The sequence below is a fragment of the Taudactylus pleione genome, unplaced genomic scaffold (assembly GCF_031769625.1).
Source record: "Taudactylus pleione unplaced genomic scaffold, aTauple2 ptg000273l, whole genome shotgun sequence".
NCBI lineage: Eukaryota > Metazoa > Chordata > Amphibia > Anura > Myobatrachidae > Taudactylus > Taudactylus pleione.
Genome location: NW_028284675.1, coordinates 708,843 through 727,792, shown reverse-complemented (window position 1 = coordinate 727,792; position 18,950 = coordinate 708,843). Strand labels below are relative to the sequence as shown.

The window sequence follows — 18,950 nt, the reverse complement described above, 5'->3', positions numbered from 1 at the left end:
AGTAGCCGCACGTGCATCAACAAAGTAGTGCCAAGCGTGCGCCTGTGTCATAAGTAAAGGGCCGGCTGGCTTGACCGTTAAAGGGTGCTGTAACCCCTGAAAGTACACTCCAGTCCAAACCAAAAAAAAATTATTTTCTGTGTTTGTGAATTGTGTGCGCAGTAGCCGCACGTGCATCAACAAAGTAGTGCCAAGCGTGCGCCTGTGTCATAAGTAAAGGGCCGGCTGGCTTGACCGTTAAGGGTGCTGTAACTCCCGAAAGTACACTCCAGTCCAAACCAAAAAAAAAATTATTTTCTGTGTTTGTGAATTGTGTGCGCAGTAGCCGCACGTGCATCAACAAAGTAGTGCCAAGCGTGCGCCTGTGTCATAAGTAAAGGGCCGGCTGGCTTGACCGTTAAGGGTGCTGTAACCCCCGAAAGTACACTCCAGTCCAAACCAAAAAAAAAATTATTTTCTGTGTTTGTGAATTGTGTGCGCAGTAGCCGCACGTGCATCAACAAAGTAGTGCCAAGCGTGCGCCTGTGTCATAAGTAAAGGGCCGGCTGGCTTGACCGTTAAGGGTGCTGTAACCCCCGAAAGTACACTCCAGTCCAAACCTAAAAAAAAATTATTTTCTGTGTTTGTGAATTGTGTGCGCAGTAGCCGCACGTGCATCAACAAAGTAGTGCCAAGCGTGCGCCTGTGTCATAAGTAAAGGGCCGGCTGGCTTGACCATTAAAGGGTGCTGTAACCCCCGAAAGTACACTCCAGTCCAAACCAAAAAAAAATTATTTTCTGTGTTTGTGAATTGTGTGCGCAGTAGCCGCACGTGCATCAACAAAGTAGTGCCAAGCGTGCGCCTGTGTCATAAGTAAAGGGCCGGCTGGCTTGACCGTTAAAGGGTGCTGTAACCCCCAAAGTACACTCCAGTCCAAACCAAAAAAAAATTATTTTCTGTGTTTGTGAATTGTGTGCGCAGTAGCCGCACGTGCATCAACAAAGTAGTGCCAAGAGTGCGCCTGTGTCATAAGTAAAGGGCCGGCTGGCTTGACCGTTAAAGGGTGCTGTAACCCACAAAGTACACTCCAGTCCGAACCAAAAAAAAATTTATTTTCTGTGTTTAGCCGCACGTATATATCAAATCGATATAACATAAATGGAGGACCAAACTTTCTCCGATAAAAATAAAATAGAGAAAGATCAAGAACCACTTCCTCCTAGTGCTGAAGCTGCTGCCACTAGTCATGACATAGACGATAACATGCCATCAACGTCGTCTGCCAAGGCCGATGCCCAATGTCATAGTAGAGGGCACATACAATCCCAAATGGCAAAGTTCAGGAAAATGACCTTGAAAAAGACATTTAAATCAGCTGAAGAGAAACGTAAACTTGCCAATATGCCATTTACGACACGGAGTGGCAAGGAACGGCTAAGGTCGATCCCTAGTATGTTCATGACTAGTGGTTCAGCTTCACATGACGATGGAAGCACTCCTCCCACTAAAAAAATCAAAAGAGTTAAGCTGGCAAAAGCACAGCGAAGAACTGTGCTTTCTAAGAAGATATCACAAATCCCCAAAGAGAGTCCAAGTGTGGTGGTGGTTGCGATGCCTGACCTTCCCAGCACTGGACGGGAAGAGGTGGCTCTTTCCACCATTTGCACGCCCCCTGCAAGTGCTGAAAGGAGCACCCACAGTCCACTTGCTGATATGCAAATTGAAGATGTCACTGTTGAAGTACAACAGGATGAGGATACTGGTGTAGCTGGCGCTGAGGAGGAAGTTGGCGAGGAGGATTCTGATGGTGATGTGGTTTGTTTAAATCAGGCTCCGGGGGAGACAGTTGTTGTCCGTGGGATGAAAAAGCCCATCACGGTCATGCCTGGGCAGAAGACCAAACATTCCACCTCTTTGGTCTGGCAATATTTCTATCCAAATCCGGACAACAACTGTCTTGCCATATGTACCATATGTAAAGGTGAAATAAGTAGGGGTAGGGACGTCAACCACCTAGGAACATCCTCCCTTATACGGCACCTGCAGCGCGTTCATAAAAAGTTACTGTCAAGTTCAGAAACTTTGGCTCAGACCGTAAGCAGTCCAGGGACACCTAAATCCCGTTGTCCTGTTGTATCCAAGCGCCTGCAAACCACACCGTCAACTCCCTCCTCGTCAATTTCCTCCTTAGTCAGGATCGGAAGTAGTCCTGCAGGCCATATCACTGGCATGACTGACTCTCCTATCCGGGATTCCTCCGGAGGATCCTGCATTGCTACGCCTACTGCTGCCGCTGCTGCTGTTGCTGCTGCTGCTGGGAGTCGTTCATCATCCCAGAGAGGAAGTAGGAACACCACTACTTTTACTAAACAATTGACCCTCCAACAGTCCTTAGCGAGGAGGATGAAGTACGACAGCAGTCATCCTGAAGCAAAACGTATAACTGAGGCCTTGACTGCTATGTTGGTGTTAGACGTGCGTCCGGTATCCGCCATTAGTGCAGTGGGATTTAGACAATTGATGGAGGTAGTGTGTCCCCGGTTCCAAATCCCGTCTAGATTCCACTTCACTAGGCAGGCGATACCGAGACTGTACAGAAACGTCAGAAAAAGTGTCCTCAGTGTCCTGAAAAATGCCGTTGTACACAATGTCCACTTAACCACGGACATGTGGACAAGTGGAACAGGGCAGACTAAGGACTATATGACTGTGACAGCCCACTGGGTAGATGTATCACCTTACGCAGCAACAGCAGCAGCGTCACCAGTAGCAGCATCTCAGAAACGCCAGCTCGTTACAAGGCAGGCTACGCTGTGTATCACCGGTTTCAGTAAGAGGCACACCGCCGACAACCTCTTAGAGAAACTGAGGGAAATCATCGCCCAGTGGCTTACCCCACTTAGACTCTCCTGGGGATTTGTGATATCTGACAACGCCACCAATATTGTGCGGGCATTACATCTGGGCAAATTCCAGCACGTCCCATGTTTTGCTCACACAATAAACTTGGTGGTGCAGAATTTTCTGAAAAGCGACAGGGGCGTGCAGGAGACGCTTTGGGTGGCCCGAAAAATTTCTGGCCACTTTCGCCATTCAGCGACTGCGTGCCGAAGACTGGAGCGCCAGCAAACACTCTTGAACCTGCCCCGCCATCACCTGAAGCAAGAGGTTGTGACGCGGTGGAACTCAACCCTCTATATGCTTCAGAGGATGGAGGAGCAGCAAAAGGCCATACAAGCCTATACATCCACCTATGACATAGGCAAAGGAGGGGGTATGCACCTGACTCAAGCGCAGTGGAGAATGATTTCCGTGTTGTGCAAGGTTCTTCAGCCCTTCGAACTTGCCACACGTGAAGTCAGTTCAGACACTGCCAGCTTGAGTCAGGTCATTCCCCTCATCAGGCTTTTGCAGAAGCAGCTGGAGAAAGTGAAGGAGGAGCTAAGACGGAGCGATTCCGCTCGGCATGTGGGACTTGTGGATGAAGCCCTTCATTCGCTTTGCCAGGATTCCAGGGTGGTCAATCTGTTGAAATCAGACCACTACATTTTGGCCACCGTGCTCGATCCTAGGTTTAAAGCCTATGTGGTGTCTCTCTTTCCGGCCGACACAAGCCTGCAGAGGTGCAAAGACCTGCTGGTGAACACACTGTCAGCTGAAGCGGAACGTGACACGTCAACGGCTCCTTCTTCATTTTCTCCCGCAACTGGGGCTGCCAGGAAAAAACTTAGGTATCCTAAGCAACCCGCTGGCGGTGATGCAGGGCAGGCAGGACCAAGTTTGGACATCTGGTCCGGACTGAAGGACCTGGCAACAATTTCTGACATGTCTACTGTCACTGCATATGATACTGTCACCATTGACAGAATGGTGGAGGATTACATCGGTGACAGCATCCAAGTAGGCATGTCAGACAGTCCATACCTGTACTGGCAGGAAAAAGAGGCAATTTGGAGGCCCCTGTACAAACTGGCTCTATTTTACCTGAGTTGCCCCCCCTCCAGTGTGTACTCCGAAAGAGTGTTTAGTGCAGCCGGGAACCTTGTCAGCGAAAGGCGTAGGAGGTTGCTTCCACAGAATGTGGAGAAGATGATGTTCATCAAAATGAATTATCAGCTCTTCCAGGGAGACCAGCCTCCAGAAGGTACAGAGGGACCTGTGGTGGTGGATTCAAGTGGGGACGAGTTAATACTTTGTGAGGATGAGGATGTACACACTGAAGAGGGTGAGGAATCGGTGGATGAGGAGGATGAGGATGACATCTTGCCTCCGTAGAGCCAGTTTGTGCAGGGACACATTAATTGCCAGCTTGTTTTGTGGGGGCCCAAACGAACCAATCATTTCAGCCACAGTTGTGTGGCAGACCCTGGCGCTGAAATGATTGATTTGTTAAAGTGTGCATGTCCTGTTTATACAACATAAGGGTGGGTGGGAGGGCCCAAGGACAATTCCATCTTGCACCTCTTTTTTTCTTTGCATTATGTACAGTTTGGGGCCTAGTTTTTCTAACTGCCATCCTGCCTGCCACTGCAGTGTCACTCCTAGATGGGTCACGTGTTTGTGCCGCCCACTCGTGTCGCTTAGCATAGTCATCCAGCTACCTCGGTGCAACCTTTTGGACATAAAAACACTATTGTGAGGTGTGAGGTGTTCAGAATAGACTGGAAATGAGTGGAAATTAAGGTTATTGAGGTTAATAATAGCATAGGAGCAGAAAAACCTACAAATTCTGTGATTTTAGCTGTTTTTATGCTTTTTTTCAAAAAAATACAGATCCAAAACACAAAACCCAGAACCCAAAACACGGAAGGGTGGTTTTGGCAAAACCAATCCAGATCCAAAACACGAAGAAAGATCCAGATCCAAAACCAAAACACAAAACACGAAAAGTGGCCGGTGCACACCCCTAATTGTATTGTGCAGTGTAAAAAAAAAAATCACCATTTACTGTTCCTGTGCTAGTTTACTGAAAAGGTTAATTAGCACATGAAAAGCTCTGCACCAGTCACCCTGATGAACAGAATCTGTGGCCTCAGAGACGGACTCATAGTTTTATTTTTGTACATGTTTAATAAAAATATATGAATTTAATGTACCAACAAAAGGAATTGTATTAACAAAATTGTATGCTGGATGTGTGTGTATGTCATTCAAACCACCATATAAATAGGAAATTGTCCTTGGTGAAGGTAATCGCACTAAATATACAGTTTCTGGTATATGCGAATGCCCTCAGCAAGTGATTTTATAGATAGGGTAAATTAGTGTTAAGCTGGGCAGGGGCGCCGAGAGGGGGGGGAGCAGGTACAAATTACCGGGGCCCGGGCTTCCTGAGGGGCCCGGCGTCGCTCCCCCTCCCTCATAGCAGCCCAGCACACAACGTGTGCTGAGCTGCAGTGGAGACTGCTCGTGGCTGCTGAGCAGCAGCCACAGCAGTCTCCTATGCCTGTGGGGGGGAGCGATCACACTGATCGTGCCCCCCCTGGCTTTGAGCAGGGCTGAGGAGGCCCAGAGCGCCCCCCTCCCAGCGCCGCTGCAATTTTTTTTTCTGGAAGGGGCGTGGCCACACCTCCCGTGATTAGGCCACGCCTCCTATTACCCAGGCCCGCCGTGGCTCTCAGCGGGCCTGAAGCTGGGTACACACTGGCCGATATATATCGTGCCCCGATTGGCCTGTGTGTACAGACGATATGTCTGTGAACAACGTCGTTCGCAGACATATCGCATTGGCTGTGCTGCACAGCCAATAAACAGACATGGCTGCAGACATATCTGTCCATCGGCAAGTGTTTACAGGTGATAAGCCGATCGCCCGTACACAGGGGTGTAGAGGGGGGGGGAGCCGCGAGCGGGTACTACTTACCCGGGTCCGGCACAGCTCCCCATCCACAGCAGCCCAGCACACGCTGGACTGCTGTGTACCCACCTTTAGGGACTTCATAAAAGGGAGAAAAACACTGCACCCCAATATGCAACATTTTAAAAGCTTAAAAGGTCGCAGCAAGAGAAGCGAAATGACCACATTTCAGGAGCGGCATTTCAGTGTGAGACTACAGTAATTCAATAAGCACAATAGCGAATATCGGGAAGTGAATGAGCCTGTATCACTTCTAGTTTAAACGACACTTAGTGAGTGCATTATTGTGTATAGACAACCCATTAGGACAATAGGTCGGACACGGGTTGCACCGTAAGGACAAGAAGTCGGTCACGGTGAGGCTTCGCTGACAAGCAGCTGGGGACGTGTCTGTATTGGTATTATCATACCTACCTGTGTCGAGGAGACCATTTGAACATAAAGTCGAGGCGCAGGACAGACAGCATGGGAGCCGGGCAGTCACAGTTTGGAGCCAATAATGTATGGAAAGGGTGGTCGGGAATGGCCAATAGACCATCAACAACGATTTCCTGTACAGTGCCGACAGGTTCGGCTAGGTTTATTGTAGGGATTAAATATACTGTGGACTCAACTAAATATTGTGAGAAGTGGTCAAAAATGACCCAGGAGTGTGTGAGTTCTTTTCCCATTGTTGGTACATTTCACAAAGATGTTTTGAAAAATGTTAATGATAAAATCTGTAGAATAAGCTTACGCAAATTGCGGCTTAAGCACTGTAAAGGTTTAGAAATTTGGCAACGTGAACATGAGGAGTAGAGAGCAAAATTGCAAACCAGTAGCAAGGAGTCTGAGAGGAAGTTGGTGCATGCACCAAGTGCTCCTCCACCTCCATATAATAATGTAGGAAAGAGTACCGCCAAAATGTTTAAATTGTGTTTTTGTATTGTTTGTTAATATGTGTAAGGAGGTTATGCATGAAACAGAAGATAGACCCTCCTTAATGCAGCATTGTCTTAGGTGTTGCAGTTATACGTGGCCTGGCATGGCAGGGGAGGAGCTGAGTCACGTCCGCTCAGCCTGGCTGCCATTGCTGAACCATGAGGTAGAGAGATAATCCCTAGGGTGTTAGAAGACCAGGGTAATATAGGTTTACATCCGGTGAGTACTATTGTGGTCCCTAGTGGTAAAATCAGATAGGGATGGGATTGTACCTGTATGAGATATCAAAATATAATGCCTTTGGAGTAGAACAGAATTATTATTTATTAAAGGTATGGGAAATGTGCACTAACAGTAGCAGTATTAATGGTTGGACTCAGAGAGCCGTTAAAGGCCAGAGTCTAAATTAAAGGGGTATGGCAGTGGTCACTCCTAAAGAGTCTGCCACTGATCACACTTATATACAGAAAAATAGGGGATGGAATCACATACAACAGAACCAAAGTTGTGTTGGAACTAAGCCACATGTAGATTATGATACTGCATAAAATGACAATGCAGTGTGACATCATATGTACCTGGAGTGTGAATATGCAAAGCATGACCATATGATTCATTATTACTTATCCTATTCAGGGTGTGAACATGCATTGTATACTAATCACCAGGTATGCATGCACACAGCAGCAGCGGAGGTTTACCAATTATAAAGGAAACTACTTCAGCCATGAAGGTAACAGGGAAGGTGCATCAATACCCTTTGACTGTCCCAACAGAAGTTACTATTGGGCCCTTGCAGACTAAACATTTTTTCCTGCTAGCTGCAACAGCCCCCACAAATTTATTTAGCAGTGATTTATTATGTAAGATGGAATGTATTATCTACTGTACATCTGATGGCGTGTTTCTGGATATTCCAGGAAACCATGTCCAGGAAGTACAGTACAGGATATTCCCCAAGGCTAATGATGCACCAAAATGTTGTAGATATTATTCCATCAAGGGTAAAGAAAAAAAATTAAATATATATATAGTTTTACAAATACCTGTATCCTATGAACTAAACATGGACAGGACTCTGCATTGAGGGCAAAAGGTACGGTAGCACCCTTAATTAATTATACATTTGATGTGGGATCAAAAGGTAATAAATGAATGAGTCAATTCCCCATAGTGCCCAATCCAGTGGTCATTTTTAATGTAAAAATATATATATATTTTTTCTCTCATATTTCTTTTCTTGCTATCACTGACATCTACCCTGCTTTCTTCTCTGTACCGCTTCATCCTGACTGTTAGTGCTAGTGCCCTAAAGGATCAATGGTAAGCCCAAGCATCTTTCTACAAGTCTGAAGTGACTGTTCAATCCTTTTAACCAAGTTATGTATCCATCATTAATCATATGGATGAGTTATTGTTATGTTCATTATTGTCTTCTTTGCCTGACACTAAAACATTTGTTGTTTCATCACTCACAAGCAGGACTCAAGGTATAAGAATAAGCTACAGCAATGGTGGACGAAGGATAAATATTTGGGGCATTATCTGATACAGGGGGACGAGATGATTGACACTGGACAGGATATAGGGAAGACAGTATAAGGATGTGGTCTAATGTTATATGCACAGTATGCAGTATATGCTCATTCTAAATTTGCACAAACAAGCACAAGATGGATATTGTCCCTTATGGCATCATCAAATAAAAACCATCAAATGATGTAAAATGCTAAATCCTGTAATTTATTTGCCATGTGTATCTCATAAGATACAAAGGGTGGAGAGTGACGAGGATTTAACAGATACACAGATATACATTATTGCATGGAACATTTATATCAGATTGACTTTACATGTGACAATCCTTTAGAAAGTATAGACTTTAATATTATGTTTTTTTTCCCCCTTTTAAAGATGGGTGCTGCTATTATAGACTATGAAGGTATGAACTGATAACACTATCAGATGATGTGGTTTGGCAGAAGACAATACTAGCCAACTAAAAGATAAGTTTTGAGGTCATATATGAAGTTGGGGTCCTATGACAGATTAGAATCTTGTTTTATGCTTATGACAAACAACTAGAACACCAACATGACATTCACAAGGCACACAAAGGACTGTCGACGATCATACAATTTTCACTGGTAGTGACAGATGTAAAATGTCTTGCATATATAGGGATAAGCACTTGCATATATAGGGATTACACTTATTATTATATGATATTATTAAGAAAAGGAGAGCTGATGAGGTTGCAAAGAGAGTGGCAGGCTCACCAATCGCTCAGTTGCCAAGAATCCAGGCAACCAATTTGTTTTTGGTTTTTTTTAGACTATCAGCGTACAGAAACTGATAAATATGCAAGATTTGTGTTACCACAGGGGGCTCATTCCAACCCAGGTAATACAAATCAACTTCATTCAAATAGTATAATGTGGGAATTTGAAATTTTTGTTTGGGTCAATTTGTTTTTAATTTGGTTTATATTTTAATTTGGTTATAAGAAAAAAAATAATAATAATACGTTGAATGAGGTGATGACTGACACAGGGTAAGTATGGCAAGAAGCATTGCCACTAGTATTACAAAAGTATCAGAACCACCTCTAGGCAACCACTTAACCTGTCACCATTGCATATATTTTATCTTTTGTTGTACAGATAACTTTGAACTGTGATACTGAAATGACTGTCAGGTACACCGTGGGTGTGAGAAAGCAAACGCGACAATAACAGATGAGTTTAAAGCTTCTGGCTCTGATCATGTTGGGCACTAAATGTCATGTCAGTGATCCTGGAAAAGAATGTAATGGTTAAGAAATTTCTTGAGTTCTGGTTTCTTAACAGATTGTTGGGCAGGATGATACCAGGTGATGACCACTACTACTACATTGAGAGTTGCTGAAAGAGACACCTGGATCCATTCCACTCATTATAAGAGTGTATCCGAACAAAAGGAGAATCAAGAACAAGAAAAGGGAGAAGTGCTTCATCAATGCAAGACTTTTTCCTGGCAACTTAAACTTGCATGAGGGCAAAGCAACTGAACCAAAGTTGAAGAATACCCATTACAGCATGAATGTTTCCTGTCTCTTCTGTGTACTTTCTTTTGTTTTGTTTTTGTTCTTTTTAGCTGGAACTATTTTTGATCTGACACCAAAGTGGAATGCTCTGGAGGTGGGTCTGATAATGATGTTATGGGAATCTACTCTCCTCTTACAAACACACATGAGCTTTTAAATTATCTATACACACTGACAATAACATTCACAACCTGTCAGCATAAAAACCTTTCAGACAAATCCCACAACTATATTTATATTTCTCTCCTGCTGCTTCTATTAGCTGGTGACATATCACCAAATCCAGGCCCAACCCACTTGCCACACCCACAACAAACTATAAATCTAGCTAACCTCATAAACATTGCGTGCCTCCCTGAACGCTCTGGGTGAATAAAATGTGCCTTATGGCAGGCATGCTCTGTCTGCAATAAGCTAACATCCATCCATGACCTCTTTATTTCAACTAACCTCAACCTTCTGGCAATAACAGAAACATGGCTCACACAATCAGACACTGTCTCCCCTGCTGCACTCTCACATGGTGACCTACACTTCTCACACACCTCCAGGCCTGGTAATTGTAAGGGAGGTGGGGTAGGAATATTACTCTCCCAATCTTTCACATACACAGTTCTCCTACAGGTACCGTCACTCACATTTACATCTTTTGAAGTACATTCTATCAGGACTTTCACCCATTTCTATCACCCACCTGGGCCACCCCAACAATTTCTGGAATATTTTTCTGCCTGGCTCCCTCACTTCCTATCCCCAGACATCTCCACCATCATTATGGGTGACTTCAATATCCCCATTGACTGTCCACAATCGGCTCATGCCTCCAGACTGCTCTCTATAACCTCCTCCCTTGGCCTCTCCCAATGGACTGACTCCTCTACTTATCAAGAGGGCCACTGCCTTGATCTTGTATTTACCAGACTATGCTCAGTTTCTGATTTCACTAATTCTCCTTTCCCTCTCTCAGATCACAACCTTATCACCTGCACACTCTCCTCCATTACATCAACCTCTATGTCATTGAAATCACCCAAGCCTCCTAAAACCCGTAGAAATATTAATGCTATTAACTTTTAACAACTATCTACCTCTCTACAACAACAACTCTCAGCAATTTCTGCATTCACTTCTCCTGAGACTGCTGCATCACACCTAAACCAGATTCTAGAAAAAGCCCTCGATGAAGTTGCTCCAGCTACTCATCACACACCACGTAGACTTAGACGTCAACCGTGGCATTCTAACTTAACATGGCATCTACAAAAACTCTCACGTAAAGTAGAACGTCAGTGGTGAAAGTCTCGTACTCCAAGTGACTTCCTCACATATAAGACTATCTACAACTCTTATCGTGCTGCTCTGGATGCTGCCAAACAAACATATTTCCAATCTCTTATCTCTGCTCAAGCCTCTAACCCCAAGTGACTTTTTAATACATTTAAACTGCTTCTTACCCATCCCTCACCCAACCCCCCTGCTACTATCAGTGCGCATGATCTTGCTTCCTATTTTAAGGACAAGATGGATAAGATCTGAAATGAAATGGTATGCTCTTCCTCAGCTAGGGACCTGCTCAATTCCCTACCTGAACCCTCTGAATCATTCTCTTCATTCCACCTCACAAACGAAGATGAAGTATCTACACTCTTCTCATCCTCCTACTCTGTTACCTCTCCTCTAGATCCTATACCTTCACAACTCAGTAAAGCTCTGTCTCTTGTGCTCATTCCAACACTAACTAAAATCTGCAATCTGTCTCTCACTGCTGGCATCTGTCCATCACTGTTCAAGCATGCAGTGATTACTCCTATTCTGAAAAAACAAAATTCTGACCCCAACACTCTCTCAAATTACTGTCCTATCTTCCAGCTCCCATGCCTCTCCAAGCTGCTTGAGAGACTTGTCTACACCCGCCTCACACACTTTTTAAACTCACACAACTTATTGGACCCACTTCAGTCCGGCTTTTGTTCCCAACACTCCACAGAGACAGCACTAAGGTAGTAAATGATCTGGTCACTGCCAAGGCTAAAGGCCATTACTCACTCCTAATTCTTCTAGATCTCTCTGCCACTTTTGACACTGTTGACCACTCTATCCTCATACAAACACTACAATCCCTAGGTCTTAAGGACACAGCTCTTTCATGATTCTCTTCCTACCTATCTGCTCGCTCTTTTACTGTTCATTTTTCTGGCTCTGCCTCCTCTTTGCTACCTCTATCAGTTGGAGTACCGCAAGGCTCTGTCTTGGGTCCCTTGTTATTTTCAATCTATACCACCTCTCTTGGCAAACTAATCTGCTCTTTTGGATTTCAGTACCATTTGTATGCAGATGATACTCAAATCTACCTATCCTCCCCAGATTTATCACCATCTGTATTGGTCCGTGTCACTGAATGTCTTTCTGCCATTTCATCTTGGATGTCATCTCGCCACCTGAAACTTAATATTTCTAAAACAGAATTAATTATATTTCCACCAGCCAAGAAGAGTTTCCAACCTGATCTCTCGATCATGGTTGATAACTCGACAATCCATCCTGCTCCACAAGCTCGCTGCCTAGGTGTCATCCTTGACTCTGAACTGTCTTTTGTTCCCCACATTCAATCTGTCTCAAAATCATGTTACATACATCTAAAAAACATTTCCAAAATTGGACCATATCTCACACAAGACACTGCAAAGACTCTGATCCATGCACTCATTATTTCCCGCATTGACTATTGCAATAGTCTCCTTACTGGTCTTCCCAAAAACAGGCTATCGCCATTACAATCCATTATTAATGCAGCTGCAAGGCTTATCTTCCTTGCCAAATGTTCATCGTCTGCTGCCCCACTCTGTCAGTCCCTCCATTGGTTGCCGGTTTTCTACTATATTCAATACAAAATACTTTTACTTACACATAAGGCCATTAACTAAACCACACCAACATACATCTCTTCACTCATCTCAAAATATCTCCCATACATCTCTTCACTCATCTCATTAACTAAACCACACCAACATACATCTCTTCACTCATCTCAAAATATCTACCATACATCTCTTCACTCATCTCAAAATATCACTGCTCAGCACAAGATCTGTGTCTCTCATCCCACGCATTACTTGCTCCCATTCATGACTATAGGACTTTCTTCGGGCAGCACCCACTCTATGGAATGCCTTACCAAGCACAATAAGACTTACATCTAGTCTCCAATCCTTCAAGTGTTCCCTGAAAATCCACCTCTTCAGGCAAGCTTATCAGATTCCAGAACTGCCCACATAACCTTCATAGTTTCCATGTCTAATTACATCCCCTTTCACAGTCCACACATAACCTCACACACTGTCTTTCACATCCTCCTGACATTTCGCCGACATTCCTGTGTGACTGGATCATGCAGCCCACCAAGAATCTCTGCAGTCTGGCTGGACCAAATTACAATATATAGCACCTATCCTTGTGTATCAGTGCCTATTTCCTTATAGATTGTACGCTTGCCAGCAGGGCCTTCCTACCTATATATCTGTCTGTTATTACCCAGTTTTGTTCTATTAATGTTCCAATTGTAAAGCGCAACGGAATATGCTGCGCTATATAAGAAACTGTTAATAAATAAAAATAAATAAAAAAATTATGGGATATACATGGGGAGCTATCCAAGATCAGGCCATGACCTAACGCAACTTATAACTAAGGAAAAGGTTCATAAATCAGGGGAATAATTAGTAAACAAAGTGTACAACATGTTTGGTTTTGGGAGTATGGGACATATTACGGTTACATAAAGGACAGGTATAATCTTAGTATTGATGCAGATGGGAACATGCTTTCAGCAGATGGGGGTGCTAGCAACCAATAGGATGAATGGTTGTCCTTTTCCCCAAACTTTGAATGAGTGCGTTTTAAGAGAAGGTAATACTGACTGTGGTGACACATGTCCAATAAACAAATTACAAAGATACATTAATACTGATATTTAAAACCGAATCAATCCAACAACATGTATTAAATTGTAAAAATTTTGGTAATGAGGGTATATGATATATAATTTTAGAGATAAAATCTGATGTAACTTGTTGCACCCACATGAAATACTTTCAAGAAAAATTAGATTTTAGGTACTGTAAACATATAATTTTCTGTTGAGCAAGAGAATATTAAGCAGAGTGGTTCTTATGGTTAGACACTGAGAAAGTTTTAAAAATCTGTTAATGGGATGATGTATGCGCCGGGAAGACTTCTGCTGATAATACTGTCAACCATACTAGTGATATACAGTCAGGTGCATAAATATTGGGACATTGACAGAATTTTCATATTTTGGCCTCTACTCACCACCACAATGGCTTTGAAATTAAACAAACAAGATGTGCTTTAACTGCAGACTTTCAGATTTAATTTGAGGGTAATTACATCCAAATCAGGTGAACGGTTTAGGAATTACAACGGTTTCTATAGGTGCCTCCCACTTTTTAAGGGGCCAAAAGTAATGGAACAAACTAAACAATCCTAAATCTAACTTTCACTTTTTAATACTTTGTTGCAAATCCTTTGCAGGCAATTACAGCCTGAAGTCTGGAACGCATAGACATCACCAGGCGCTCTGCCAGGCCTCTACTGCAAATGTCTTCAGTTCCAGCTTGTTCTTGGGGCATTTTTCCTTCAGTTTTGTCTTCATCAAGTGAAATGCATGCTCAATCGGATTCAGGTCAGGGGATTGACCTGGCCATTGCATAACATTCCACTTTTTAGCCTTAAAAAACTCTTTGGTTGCTTTTGCAGTATGCTTCGGGTCATTGTCCATCTGCACTATGAAGCGCCGTCCAATGAGTTCTGAAGCATTTGACTGAATATGAGCATATAATATTGCCCGAAACACTTCAGAATTCATTCTGCTGCTTTTGTCATCACTCTGGTACAAGTTGATCTTTGTCTCATCTGTCCATAGGATGTTGTTCCAGAACTGTAATGGCTTGTTTAGATGTTGTTTGGCAAACTCTAATCTGGTCTTCCTGTTTTTGAGGCTCACCAATGGTTTACATCTTGTGGTGAACCCTCTATATTCACTCTTGTGAAGTTTTCTCTTGATTGTTGACTTTGACACATATACACCTACCTCCTGGAGAGTGTTCTTGATTTGGCCAACTGTTGTGAAGGGGTTTTTCTTCACCAGGGAAATAATTCTTCTGTCATCCACCACAGTTGTTTTCCATGATGGCTTGCTTCACTGATAGTGACAGCTCTTTGGATCTTATATTGAGGGAAGACAGCAACTGATTCCAAATGCAAATGTCACACCTAGAATCAACTCCAGACCTTTTACCTGCTTAATTGATAATGAAATAATGAGGGAATAGCCCACACCTGTCCATGAAATAGCTTTTGAGTTGATAGTCCCATTACTTTTGGCCCATTAAAAAGTGGGAGGCACATATAGAAACCGTTGTAATTCCTACACCGTTCACCTGATTTGGATGTAATTATTACCCTCAAATTAAATCTGAAAGTCTGCAGTTAAAGCACATCTTGTTTGTTTCATTTCAAAGCCATTGTGGTGGTGAAAAGAGGCCAAAATATGAAAATTCTGTCAATGTCCCAATATTTATGCACCTGACTGTATATTTTATTAAAATGATATCTCTTTTTATAAAATGTGTTAGGAATATGTTCAAAAGGACCAACAACCAAATCAATCACCTTGGTATAGAAATGGATGTTAGGGTTCCAATAAAGTATTACAACATAGAACTGGACAATCTATTTTTGCAAAGGTAATTAACTGTTGGAGGGTTTGTAAATATTATGAGCCCATAATTAAAGAAGAAAAAGGTCTATGGGTCTGATTCAGAGCCGGACGCTCTGACCAGAGCGCTCGCTCTGAATCAGGGCCCTCCTACCTAAACTTGGAGCGGCCTCTTGGACGCTCGCATAGCTGTGGGTTACCACCCACAGCTTATGCGAGCGTCCATGATGATGGTCGCGATGGTCAAGACCATCGCGACCATCGGGCATGCGACGAGACCCTGTGGTAGAGTCTTGGTGACCGCAAGCCCTGGAGTGTTTTTGGCTCTATCAGAGCCAAAATCACTCCCACTGACATCACTAGTGATGTCAGTGGGGCTGGACCCAGACGGTAGGCGTTCCCATGGGAACGCCTCCGTCTGGCAGCCACGCCCCCGGAACGCCCACCAAAGGGGGCGTGCTGTCAATCAACATCGACAGCACGCCCCCTTTGGTGCGAGACCTGGAGCGACGGCTTCCCCGTCGCTCCCCGGGTCTCGCGCATGCGCACGACGGAGCTCCCTCTGTCGTGCGCATGCGCACTAGGGCACCATCGACCCGCTTGCGAGAGCTCAGCGCTCGCGAGCGGGTCTGACTCAGGCCCTATGTACGCATAATAGTGATTTGAAATAGGCAAACATCCTTTAGAGGATTAGTATTTATTGATGGAGGGTAAAGAAATGTATGTATATTTCGAAATATTTAAATTGGTAAGGAAAGAAATGTGAATAGATTTAGCCATACATAATTATATGTATATGGAGATCACCACTGTCCGAGAAGGCTTTGTGAAGCATCTTTGCATGGCGTGATTTCAAGTAATGGTCGGCTGGACAAGGGGGAGGCGGAATTGAAAAGGGGAAGAGCAGATATTGAGGGGACTGGCTGGCCGACATTGTGAATTCTGGACACCACTCGTCGAGGATTTCAATGCTCTGGACAGATGACCCGATTTCTGGATTGTCCAGAGCAATCCTGAAATGATGGCAATCCTAATTGTCAGCAGCGCAAGGTTCCAAGTGTCCCTTAGGGTAATATGGGATTTATAATTATGTCTTATACAACTGTAAACTACTGACTGACAACCAGTTTTTGCCCCATTTTTCTTTATAATTGATGCATATTGGCCTTCACTTAAAAAAAAAAAATAAAGTAGGCCATGCTAGTCTGCCTTATACACAAACAAATTTGTTTTGCATTAAAAAATGCAAATAGAAAGCTACAAGATATCCATCTCAAAGACAAAAGTATTTTTACATGCTGTTTTTAAAAACATTTGTACTTGTGTTTGAAAGGTCACATAGGCCCTGATTCAGAGCTGGACGCTCTGACAGAGCGCTCGCTCTGAATCAGGGCCGTCCTTCTTGTTTTTCAGAGCGACCTCCTGGCCACTCGCATAGCTGTGGGTGACCACCCACAGCTATAGCGAGCGGCCAGGAAGATGGTCGCGATGGTCAAGACCATCGCGAACATCGGGCTTGCGATGAGACCCTTGTGGTAGGGTCTCGTTGCCGCAAGCCCCAGAGAGATTTCGGCTCTAACAGAGCCGAAATCTCTCCCACTGACATCACTCGTGATGTCAGTGGGGCTGGCCCCAGATGGTAGGCGTTCCCATGGGAACGCCTCCGTCTGGGCAGCCACGCTCCCGGCCCCACTAACGCTTGCGAGCGGGTCTGAAACAGGTCCATAGACTTCTCAGTTGTACTCACTTCATATAAACGTGAGTTAATAGATATAATCAGTGCAACTTACTCTATTGTTTTTATGGAGGATAATAGGCAGGGCAGTAACAGGGCTTAAATGCGCCCTGTGTCAGCCCCACCCTGTTACTGGCCGATGTCATGATGCTGGGCAAATGACGCCATTGCATCGTTTGTAGGGTTTGGGACCGGCTGCACTGACTTGGAGCTCCCTGATGATGCGCCAGATCAGCTGTACAAACTGCAGGGTGCCTGTCAGGAGTGTCAGACTCTAAAGAAAGCTCAGTCAGCATTAAGGGAGGGGCGACAGGGGCGGTCGTCCCTGGGCCCCCACACCTGGAGGGGCCCCCACTAGCAGCGGTGCGCTGTCTGTACCCACCACTAGTGACCCCTCCGCTAGTGTAGTGTAGACCGCGCAGTGAGCGCAGTCTACACTACACAGTTACATACACACAGCCGCCGGCGGCAGCTGTGTGTATGTTACAGCAGCCGATGAGAGTCAGACTCTCATTGGCTGCTGCACAACGGAGGGAGCCAGCCGGAGCTCACTCATGAGCTCCGACTTCCGGCTCCCCACGCATCTGCTGATAATGGGATAGACGTCATGACACTGACGTCTCTCCCATAGTGCAGTGGAAGAGCCGGGACTCGGAGCGGGCAGCGCCGACTGCGTCAGGAGCGGGAATTCAGGTAAGTGGTGATTTTTTTGTTTGTTTGTGTGTGCATAGGGGAGAGGGCAGCTACAGGGGACACTGCATGGGGGGGGTGGCAGCTACAGGGGACACTGCATAGGGGAGGGGACCCCTACAGAGGTCACCGCATGGGGGGGCAGCTACAGGGGAGACTGCATAGGGGAGGGGGCCGCTAAAGAGGTCCCTGCATAGGGGAGGGGGCCGCTACAGCGGTCACTGCATGGGTGGGCAGCTACAGGGGACACTGCATAGGGGAGGGGGCCGCAACAGCGGTCACTGCGTGGGGGGACAGCTACAGGGGACACTGCATAGGGGAGGGGGCTGCTACAGCGGTCACTGCATGGGGGGACAGCTACAGGGGACACTGCATAGGGGAGGGGGCTGCTACAGAGGTCACTGCATAGGGGAAGGGGCCGCTATAGAGGTCACTGCATGGTGGGGGGCTGCTACAGGGGACACTGCATAGGGGAGGGGCCGCTACAGAGGTCACTGCATGGGGGGTGGCAGCTACAAGGGACTGCATAGGGGAGGAGGCCACTACAGAGGGCGCTGCATAAGGGGGCCGCTATAGGAGGCACTGTATAGGGGGCCGCTTCATGGGGGCACTGGGGGGTGTTTTCTAGGGTCAATGCATAGTGGGGACAACTACTGGCCCCACTGTATAGGGGGGCTACTACTGGGGGCAATAGGGGGGGACCACTACTGTGTCTGGGGGCACTTTATAAGGGGCACTGTATAGGGAGACCACTACTGGGGGCATTATATAAGGGGTACTGCATAGGGGGACCACTTCTGGGGGAACTGCATTAGGGCATTACTACAGTGGGCACTGCATATGGGGGACCATTACTGGGGGCACTTCATAGGGGGGGACCACTACTGGGTCTGGGGGCACTACTGGGGGCATTATATAAGGGGCATTACTACAGTGTGCACTGCA

General features: G+C 45.3%; 1 protein-coding gene across 2 annotated transcripts in view; it reads right to left on the bottom strand.

Annotated features, from left to right (window-relative positions):
• Positions 1-18,950, bottom strand: part of IDUA (alpha-L-iduronidase) — a 215,464-nt gene that overhangs the window by 191,973 nt on the left and 4,541 nt on the right. The window lies entirely within an intron of this gene.